General features: G+C 39.4%; 1 protein-coding gene across 1 annotated transcript in view; it reads left to right on the plus strand.

Annotated features, from left to right (window-relative positions):
* The window catches only part of NCOA3 (nuclear receptor coactivator 3), a 136,510-nt gene that overhangs the window by 56,330 nt on the left and 70,184 nt on the right, over positions 1–9,996 (plus strand). The window lies entirely within an intron of this gene.

Genomic DNA, 9,996 nt, shown 5'->3' on the forward strand with positions numbered 1-9,996 from the left:
TTGAACTCATGAGCTCAAACGATCCTCTCGCCTCAGCCTCCCAGAGTGCTAGGATTATAGGCGTGAGCCACCGCACCTGGCCTAGGGTAGCCTATTTCTAAACTTAGCATAATGATGAGTTAAACACGGCTACTCATTTCCAATCCCAATAAAGCTTCATACTCACTTAAATTTACATTCTGTATGCAGGATCCGGAGAAGGCAGAAATGAGTTCTAACCCAGACTTCAATTTATGAACAGAATAAACACTCCTACGGTCAACTGACGATAATTCTCATTTCTTTAGGGCTGTGAATTTGAATGGATTTAAAATTCTTTTTCCATTCTATTTCATTAAGTCCACTAAAAAGAAATTAATTTAGAATCACAGAACTTTTAAAAAGGTAGGAACCTTGCTGGGTTTGAATCCAAACTCTGCTTCTGACCGGAAGTGTCACCCTGGTGAGCTGTTCAAAACCTTCTGCTGAAGGCTTCCCACGAGTGATACCAACAGGGCCTTCTCCCAGGGGTGCCGTGAGGCCGAATGAGTCAGAGGGCCACGTAGCACAGGGTGAGCACGCACTAAAATCAAGCTGTTGGCGATCTGACCCATTCACTCATTCTCCAAACGAAGAATGTGAAGTTCATGAACTTGCAGTTTGCTGTAACTCACCCGCTACAGTAATAAGGTTTACCTAAAAAAAAAAAAAATCTGTTTAGAGACAAGGTCTAGCTCTGTCACTCAGACTGGAGGGCAGTGGTGTCATCATTGCTCACTGTAACCTCAAACTCCTGGGTTCAAGGGATCCTCCTTCTTCAGCCTCTGGAGTAGCTGGGAACCGCCCTGCTGGCCCGTATCTGCCACGTGCAGATTTGGCCCCTGCCTAACAGAACTACAGGCGCGGGCCGCCACGCCCAGCTAATTTTTTGTTTTGTTTTGTTTAGGTTTTAAGAGAAAGTACTGTTTCTTTGTCTTGTTTTGTTTTGTTTCATACAGAATCTCATTCTGTCGCCCGGGCTGGAGTGCCGTGGCGTCATCATAGCTCACAGCAACCTCAGACTCCTGGGCTCAAGCGATTCTCCTTCCTCAGCCTCCCGAGTAGCTGGGACTACAGGTGTGAGCCACCACGCTCTGCTAATTTTTCTATCTTTATTAGAGATGGGATCTCACTCTTGCTGAGGCTGGTCTCAAACTCCTGGCCTCTAGGGATCCTCCTCCCTCGCCTCTCAGAGTGCTGGGATGACAGGCGTGAGCCACCACGCCCGGCCAAGGTTGCCTTTTCAATGGATAAATGTCCTGAGCAGATTTCACAGTGTCACCTTTTCATCCATTCATTCAACAACTATTAAATACCCCCTGCGTGCTGCGCACCATCCTAGGTGTTGAGGGTAACTGAGCAAGCAGAAAGATCCCGGCCCCTGCATTCCGGAGGAGGATGACGTGTAAGAAACAGCACAGGAAACACGTAAGCTTGTAAGTAGTGTGTTAATGGGTCACAGGCGCGGGGCAGGGACTGGGAAAGGGCGACGCGGGAACTGTCAGGTCCTCTGGAGGTTTCTGACCCAGAGCGGCTGCAATCCCTGGAATTTCCGGAGTGAGGGTGGTGGGAGGAGTGTCTTTTGTTATTCAAGACAAGCCCAATCAACCAGTCCAGCATTTATGCTAACGAGGCGACCTCCGTGGGCCCCAGACAGCCGCTGGGTGGGGCTGGCTGCCAGGGGAACCCACCTTGTGACTAGAGGGTCGGAACGTTCAGCCCCATCTCTGGTGGGAGAGAGCGGATCGGGATTGAGTCAATCCCCAGTGGCCAGTGACTTAATCAGTCATTCCCACCCAAGGGACCACCACACAAACCCTAAGCCACGGGGCTCTGGAGCTGCTGGGCTGGTGAACTTGCCGGGTGCTGCGAGGGGTGGTGCCCCCAGAGAGGGCGTGGGGCCCTGCACCCCCTCACACCCACACCTGCCCTGCGAATCTCTTCCCTCTGGCTGTTACTGAGCTGTGGTCTTTAAGATAAACAGGTAGGCCGGGCGCGGTGGCTCATGCCTGTGATCCTAGCTCTCTGGGAAGCCGAGGTGGGCGGATTGTTTGAGCTCAGGAGTTCGAAACCAGCCTGAGCAAGAGTGAGACCCCGTCTCTGCTACAAATAGAAAGAAATTAATCGGACAACTAAAAATATATAGAAAAAATTAGCCGGGTAAGGAGGCGCATGCCTGTAATCCTAGCACTCTGGGAGGCCGAGGCAGGCGGATTGTTTGAGCTCAGGAGTTCGAGACCAGCCTGAGCAAGAGTGAGACCCCGTCTCTGCTACAAATAGAAAGAAATTAGCTGGACAACTAAAAATATATAGAAAAAATTAGCTGGGTAAGGAGGCGCATGGCTGTAGTCCCAGCTACTTGAGAGGCTGAGGCAGTAGGATTGCTTGAGCTCAGGAGTTTGAGGTTGCTGTGAGCTAGGCTGATGCCACGGTACTCTAGCCCAGGCAACACAGTGAGACTCTATCTCAAAAAAAAAAAAAACAAAAAAACCCCACAGAGGTGCTTTGCTGCTTATATGTCTCTGTGCAATAGTATGGTTAAAATATAACCTCCATTTGGTGTGTAGGAAAAATGAGGCAAACAAAATCAATGTCATTTATCCAAGATTACATATAGCAAATTACAAGGAGCATATAGATTTCCTAACTGTATCTGATATTTTATCCGATGAGTTAAAATGTGTAAAGGGCCTCAGAATACAAAGTAATTAACATGGTTTCTTAGCTGTGCATAGTAACTGCTCAATAAATTCTTGTTATTAATTATTCAGAAAGAGGGTTAGTTCTAGTTGCTAATAATGTATATTTTGATTTTTTTGAGCACAGAGACATAGTAATATTTATATTAATGTTGATAAGATGAAAATTAAATTGAATTTCAGAACAAAACTTTACCAAGTATTTTCCAGTATAGACTTTTGTGTTTTAGACTTACACCTTCATGACTTTTAGGCCACCCTTGTAGTTTTAGAAATTTGAATCTGATTCTGTTTTCCTCAAGAGCCTATATCTTCCTTGTAGACACTTTGCATAGGAAGTACAGGTCATACTTAGCATTGTGTTTAAAGCTAAGTTTACTTCAATGTCAGCATTAAGTGATTTGTATAGTATTAAGTAAAATGTTTTTACAAACTGTAGCAGTGAGGATATCTCTGATATAATTTTGACATGTGAGCATTATATATATTTAATTAAGTTTCTGTTTTTAAATATTAAAGAATGGAAATATTTTAATCGTAATATGCCAGGAACTTTGAGATCTTCCCCCCTCCCTGTGTACTGCTGGTGGAGAAGGAATCCTTTCTGAGTTAATAAATGCCATCACCCATTCCCTTCCCCCAGCCTTACACCAGAGCCTAGTTTGCCTGCAGCTGCAGTGGTAGGCATCTTTCAGGAAGTGACCTTGGCTTGTATTAATCAAATTCAGAACACACAAAAAAGCTCCTTGCTAACATGCTGACTTGATGTAAAATTTTATCGCATCCATTTTCTTTCAAAATGAGGCCATCTTGTAAAAAGAAGATATACAGAAGACTCCTCTAATTTAATGTATATATAAAAAGCTTTTGCCAAGCCATGTAAAAAACAACAACAATGAGGTCTATTTTAAAATTGTAGACTTTTTGTTGCCAAATATGCATGAACTTAAATCACGAAGGTTTGGGAGTGGTTACTAGAAAATTACTTGTTTTAATACTGAATTATGAAAAAACTTACCAGCATGAAGTTTAGTTGCTATCTTAACAATTGACATTAAATTGCTATGCAAACTTTATATACTATGAAGTTATTTGGTGACCCTTTAGCAGTTATGTATTAAGTAAGGCATTTTTGTATATTGGTTACTTTTTGGGTTTTCAGAAATAATTGATGTCTTACTTTGCTGGTTTGTATAAGAACTAATATCCTACATGAAATCATAGGCAGTGGTGGTGCCTGCAAGGGATTCTAAACATAAGGTTAAATTTAAGCCGTTAAGTCTGCTAAAATTCAATCACCTATTGTATCAACGAGAGAAATATTGCTAACTACAAATTCATTAGCTACTTAGATAGGATTTAACAGATTATTTTGATAAGAACAATTAATACAGCTACTGCACTTTTATCCTGTAGTGCTTCAAAGCCATCTAGTTTTTAAATGTATTACAGTTAAAGTGTGTGTAGTAGAGATCTTTTTAGCCTTGCTCAATGTTAAATTGTAGAATGTTGAAAATAGTATTTAATGGATTAGTTTACTGATGTTTACATTTGGAGGAAATTTACATACATAGGGAGCAGTTGTATCTATTGCCAAAGGGTCCACTTCTGAGTTTATTATATAGAGGATTACTTCTGGGTACTGAAGTGTTTGGAGAGGAGAAATATAGGAAAAGTAAACTTAAACCTTAGGATCCGTGCCTGCATTTCTGTAAATCTACAATATGAGAAGAATAGGCATGGTGCATGTTCACATTAATGATTTGGGGAGGGGGTGGGAAATCTGTGCAAATAAAAAAAATTGGGGTATAGATTGTGTTTTTAAAGCATTTACTGGAAACATAATTAGTATTGTCTTTTATCATATTGTAAATTGTTTTTAGAATTGCAGCCTCATGGAGGTAAATCTTTCTCCTTAACCTGCCTAAGTTCATTCTTTGTCTTGATGCTAGCATTTAATGATTGGTTTATTAGATACTACAGGATAATGAAACACAGATTTCAAGGAGAAAGAAGATAATTACTTGATCATTTCTCTTCTCAAACACTTGTTTAAAATATATGGTCTTAAGTAAAATTTTTACTTTGAACTTACAATGTTCTTTGCCTACTCCACCCCCTTCCTCCTTCAAAAAAGAATAAAAAGAAAGAAAAAAAGGAAAGGAAAAAAAGGAAAATGGGAAGCCTTACAAAAAAGGAATATATGCAATCCTGGTAGCCAATGAGTTAATGTTCATTTGCAGCCTGAGGGGTCAGCATGCAGTCTCTGTTCCCTGATTGGCTGCTAAAAGGTGAAATTGAAACCACTGTAAACTTTTGACCCTGTAGCAATTCTTGTGGAACGCCTTCCACTGGTGGAGCCCAGAGCTTTGCTCACCTCCCCACCCAACCCCTCCACCCTCCTTCCTGTATTTATTTTGTGTGATCGTGTAGTGCTGCATGCAGTTTTTCCAAGAGTGGGCAGAGGGAGGCAAAACAAGCACCAGCAAGCGGCTTGCTTGCGTGCCATGCCATTATGAACTTCATCTCGGCCAAAGATATGAGGCCTGTACCATATTTTTTTAGTTTTCTCCTTAATCTCAAGGTAATTAAAAAATGCAGAACAGTTTAGTGCCATTGTTCATCAGTAGATAGTATTGTGTAAGCAAAATGTATGGCATAATTTCCTGGATGTGTTAAGTTAAAAATAGCTTTCATTTTTAGCTACTTTTATATATCTCATTTATGTTTCCTATGTCCCATGAAATTTTTACACAAATGGCCAACATTTTATGAAAGTTTTTTTTCCTCCTTTGCCTTTTTATTATAAAGAAACTCAAATGGCATTTTGGTTATGATAACTGTACAATAATTGCAGAAATTGTACATTCAGATTTCATTAATCCTCTTTTTTTTTTTTTGTGCTATGATAAAATGGTTCTAGATTTATTTTGCTTTCACATCTAAATAGTGCTTTGCAGTTACCAAAACAATCCTATGAAAAAGGCAGGTAGTTTTTCTCTATTCTCTCCTTTAATAGTACTGGGGACTCTGCCTTCTACTTTTGATCCTTCCTTTTCTCCCTGGTGTCTGGAACAGTGTGACACTGATGCTTAGCAAATGCTTACTGTATGAACATAGCTTTCATGTCAGGAACTTTAGTGTCTGTTTATACCTGCTTCTCCTTTCCTAATTAATTAATGGCAGGAACCATGATTTGTTTATATTTCCAAGTACCAGTGCAGTACTTGACGTCTAATAGATACATAGCAAGCATTTAATTTAAATTGAATTAAATTTCTTGTGAAAGGTCGCTTCAAGAAGTTGGACTTTACAAAACCTAGGTTTTCTGAAGCTAAGGCTTCTGTTTTCACTGCATTATTTAAAATTTCAGGTTGAGTGTATAAAACTAAAAGTTGACTTTAATTTATTGAATAACTAGAATAAATTATTATAAATTGGCTCTATCCTTTTTAGTATATATGATGGGATAAGTGGTAATGCATGTTAGTTTTTTTAACCCTGTCCTTATTTTACTAGACATGCCTATGCTGTGTCCCTTACATGTCAAAAAGATGATATTATAGTATTTTAAAAAGATTGTGATCAATGTCTTACCAATGTTCTTCTGGGTACCAAATGCATTTTTACTTACTTGAACACATAATAATGGACTAAGTAATAAATAGTAACTGAGTTAAGTTTATACAGCTCAAAAAAGTATGGTACATTTTTATATAATTGTAAATTTTCATATGATTTTTAACTTAACATTCATTCTTTCCAGTATAGCTACAGATCGGGTGCACTTGATTGTTGCAAGTGAAATCTATTGTTAAAATTTTGACAGAGGATATATTTATCACTTGATAAATAATCCTAACTGCAAAAGAATGCTAAATTTAACAAAAATATTATTTAAGTAACCAGAAATTTAATTTGTGAACCATTTTACTCTATAGTGCTTTGAAGATTAGTGGGCAACAGCTGGCTATTCCCAGTGACAGTGGTTCCCCTTCTCTACGATTTTAGGGAAGTGAGGAGAAGGGAGTCCCTGGGAGCCATGCCAGCAGCAGCTTGGAAAGAACAATGAGTTTAATATGATTAATAGTAGAGTCCTTGCCCCATTCCATGTTCAACAGCAGAAGAAAAACATGTTCATAATATTCAGTGGCTGATTTTTGTCCTGTTGGTGTTTCTAAGCATCAGCATTGTATAGTTTGTATTTTCCTGTCTATTAACTCCTCTCCTTCAGGTTAATTCTTTGTTCTGGCTTTGAGACACATCTTACATCTTCTCAGAGTAGCTATTAACAAAGCTCAGTTTGATCTTCCCTCCCCATTAGCTCTCTGGTGATGCAGGTTTTTTTCTTTTTCTTTTTCTTTATTTATTTCTTAAAATAAGAGATGGGGTTCTTTCTGTGTTGCCCAGGCGGGGCTCGAACTCGCCTGGGCTCAAGTAATCCTCCCAGTTCAGCCTCCCGAATAGCTGGGACTCCAGGCTTGAGCCACTGAGCCTAGCCTAGTGATGCAGTTTTTGATAATGTAGATCTCATCAGTTAACTTTCTGTTAATTCTAGTACTAAAATTAATATTCCCCCAACCCCTGCTTTCTCAGATATCTAATATTTTTGGAAAGTATCATGTTCAGTTTTTATGTCGGAGCGATTTGGTTTTGTATGTATGATTGACTAAAGTCCAAATTATGAAAAGAGATAAGAATAACTTTATTTTTGATAAAGGTAAAAAATGCTGTCCTAAGAAATCTGCTAGAATTGTTGCCTTTGCAGCATCTTGGTTCCAGACAAGTTTAACTCACCAGCAGTTCCACACTTAGAGGATCCTGGGATATTGTAGTAGTACCCCTTCCAGGTTCCTGGTAGGCAAACCAATCAGCTGTGACTATTTGGGAACCTCTCTAGTCCATTATATACTTACTTGAAGGGGAGAATTTTGTGGATGGCATTTCTTTGGGTCCTAAGTGTGCACATTGGGGTCAACATTCCTTTGAGAAGGATTATGAAAAACAGCAATATAATACTTGAGTATTAGCCTATGTTCTCTCACCAACCCTACACTGTAGGCAGCAGTACTTGTTTCCTGGGTCAGTTGTTAAGGTACTCGGGTATTTTCTTTCGTATTTTTTTTTTAAGAGAAGGGGTCTCACTATTTTGCCCAGGCTGGACTCGAACTCCTGGGCTCAAGTAGTCCTCCCACCTCAGCCTCCCGAGTAGCTGGGATTAGGTGCTCGCCACTGTGGCTGTACTAGGTACTTTTTGACTCAAATTTCTTTGCTTATTCTACGCCTCTTGTTCCTTAGATGCTGACCCCACTCCATGACCTTCCTTTCTCTCCTCTCAAAAAGGAGCAGCATAGACCAGCTTATTGAAATAGGGTAAAAAAAACACAACAATAAAAGAACCGTTTCTGAACTGAAACCTGACTTAAAACCAGGGCCAGAAGACCGTGGAAGTTATTTACAGAAGTTCTTGCCTACCTTTTCCCCCTCTAATTAAATTGGATAGCATAAAAATTCAAGTTAAAAAACCATCAAATTTATTTAAAAATGAAAACTAATTTTTTTTTTTTAATTTCAGTTAGCTTGGAAATTCTTAAATTGGATTATGTGTCAGATTGTCTTTTGGGTCGTATTAATAATAGCTTATTGAGCTTTTATGTGCTAGGTGCTAATAAGTAATTTATACATTTTTACTTAATCCTCACAAAAGCCTTATGAGGTGTGACTGACTCTCCATTTTAAAATCTAAGGCCTTAAGAAGTCTTCCTCAGGGGCCGGGCGCGGTGGCTCACGCCTGTAATCCTAGCACTCTGGGAGGCCGAGGCGGGTGGATTGTTTGAGCTCAGGAGTTTGAGACCAGCCTGAGCAAGAGCGAGACCCCGTCTCTACTAAAAATAGAAAGAAATTAATTGGACAACTAAAAATATATAGAAAAAATTAGCTGGGCATGGTGGCGCATGCCTGTAGTCCCAGCTACTCGGGAGGCTGAGGCAGTAGGATCGCTTGAGCCCAGGAGTTTGAGGTTGCTGTGAGCTAGGCTGATGCCACGGCACTCACTCTAGCCTGGGCAACACAGTGAGACTCTGTCTCAAAAAAAAAGAAGTCTTCTTCATTTTCTGGGGAGCAGGTTAAAAAAAAAATCTTAAGTTGACTAAGAACTAACTAGCCTAGTAAGTGGGAGAGCTAGGTGCTGAGTCTAAATCTTTCTGACTCCAAAGCTTCTGTTCTTAACCATTATGCCAACAACTAATTATATGTAGATTGGAAGATGTATTCCAAGTTCTAAATACAACCAGCTTACTTTTGGCACGTATCTCAATTTTAAGTTGGAGACTGTACTATGATTATAGATAGGCATGTTGAGTAGATACATCAACTGTTTTTACACCTGTAATTGCATAGCACTGACACTACGAGTTGAACATCCCTAATTTGAAGTTTGAAATGCTCCAAAATCCAAAGCTTTTTGAATGCCAACATGATGCCACAAGTGGAAAATTCCACACCTGACCTCATGTGATGGATTATAGTCAAAACACAGTATAAACTTAGTTTTACCCACAAAATTATTAAAAATATATAAAACACCTCCAGGCTATATGTATAAGTATATATGAAACATAAATGAATTTTGTGTTTAGACTACAATTTCTTCCCCTAGATATCTCGTTATATATATGCACTTATATTTTAAAATCCAAAAAAATCTGAAATCTGAAACACTTCTGGTTCCAAACATTTTCGATAAGGGATTTTCAACCTGCACTATCTGGATTTTCCTCTTTTCCCTTTGTGAACCACAGACGATGTGCGCCCCCCTCCCCTCTCCCTTATTTTTCTCCTCTTTAATTTTGGTTTCAAAACTGTAGAAGCTTCACATCATGCAACTAGATGTGGTTGGCTGTCTGCTATCTACTCCATGTGGATTGGTCATGACTGATTTGTTGCTGTTTGGAACTTGTGAATATATTATTTTTTTCTTTCCCCCATACCAAGAGACCTGCCAATATTAACATGAATACCATTAAGTTCAGGGCGTAGATATGGCTGTTGTCTTGATAGAGATACCGTTAGAATTAGTGGCAGATTGTTGCTTTATTGTTACATTTGGAAATTCATAAAGCAAAGTGAGTGTTTTTATTGGCTCTCTTGTTCATTGCACCAGAACCCGCTCTCACTTTCTTCAAATACAAAAGCCTACTGTTTGTATGTTCATGTGTTTTATTGCAGATTATTTTGAGGAACTGCTCCTCATTTCCCCATTTAAAAATGTTTCTTTTTG

The sequence above is a fragment of the Propithecus coquereli genome, unplaced genomic scaffold (assembly GCF_000956105.1).
Source record: "Propithecus coquereli isolate 6110/MARCELLA unplaced genomic scaffold, Pcoq_1.0 Scaffold825, whole genome shotgun sequence".
NCBI classification, from domain to species: domain Eukaryota; kingdom Metazoa; phylum Chordata; class Mammalia; order Primates; family Indriidae; genus Propithecus; species Propithecus coquereli.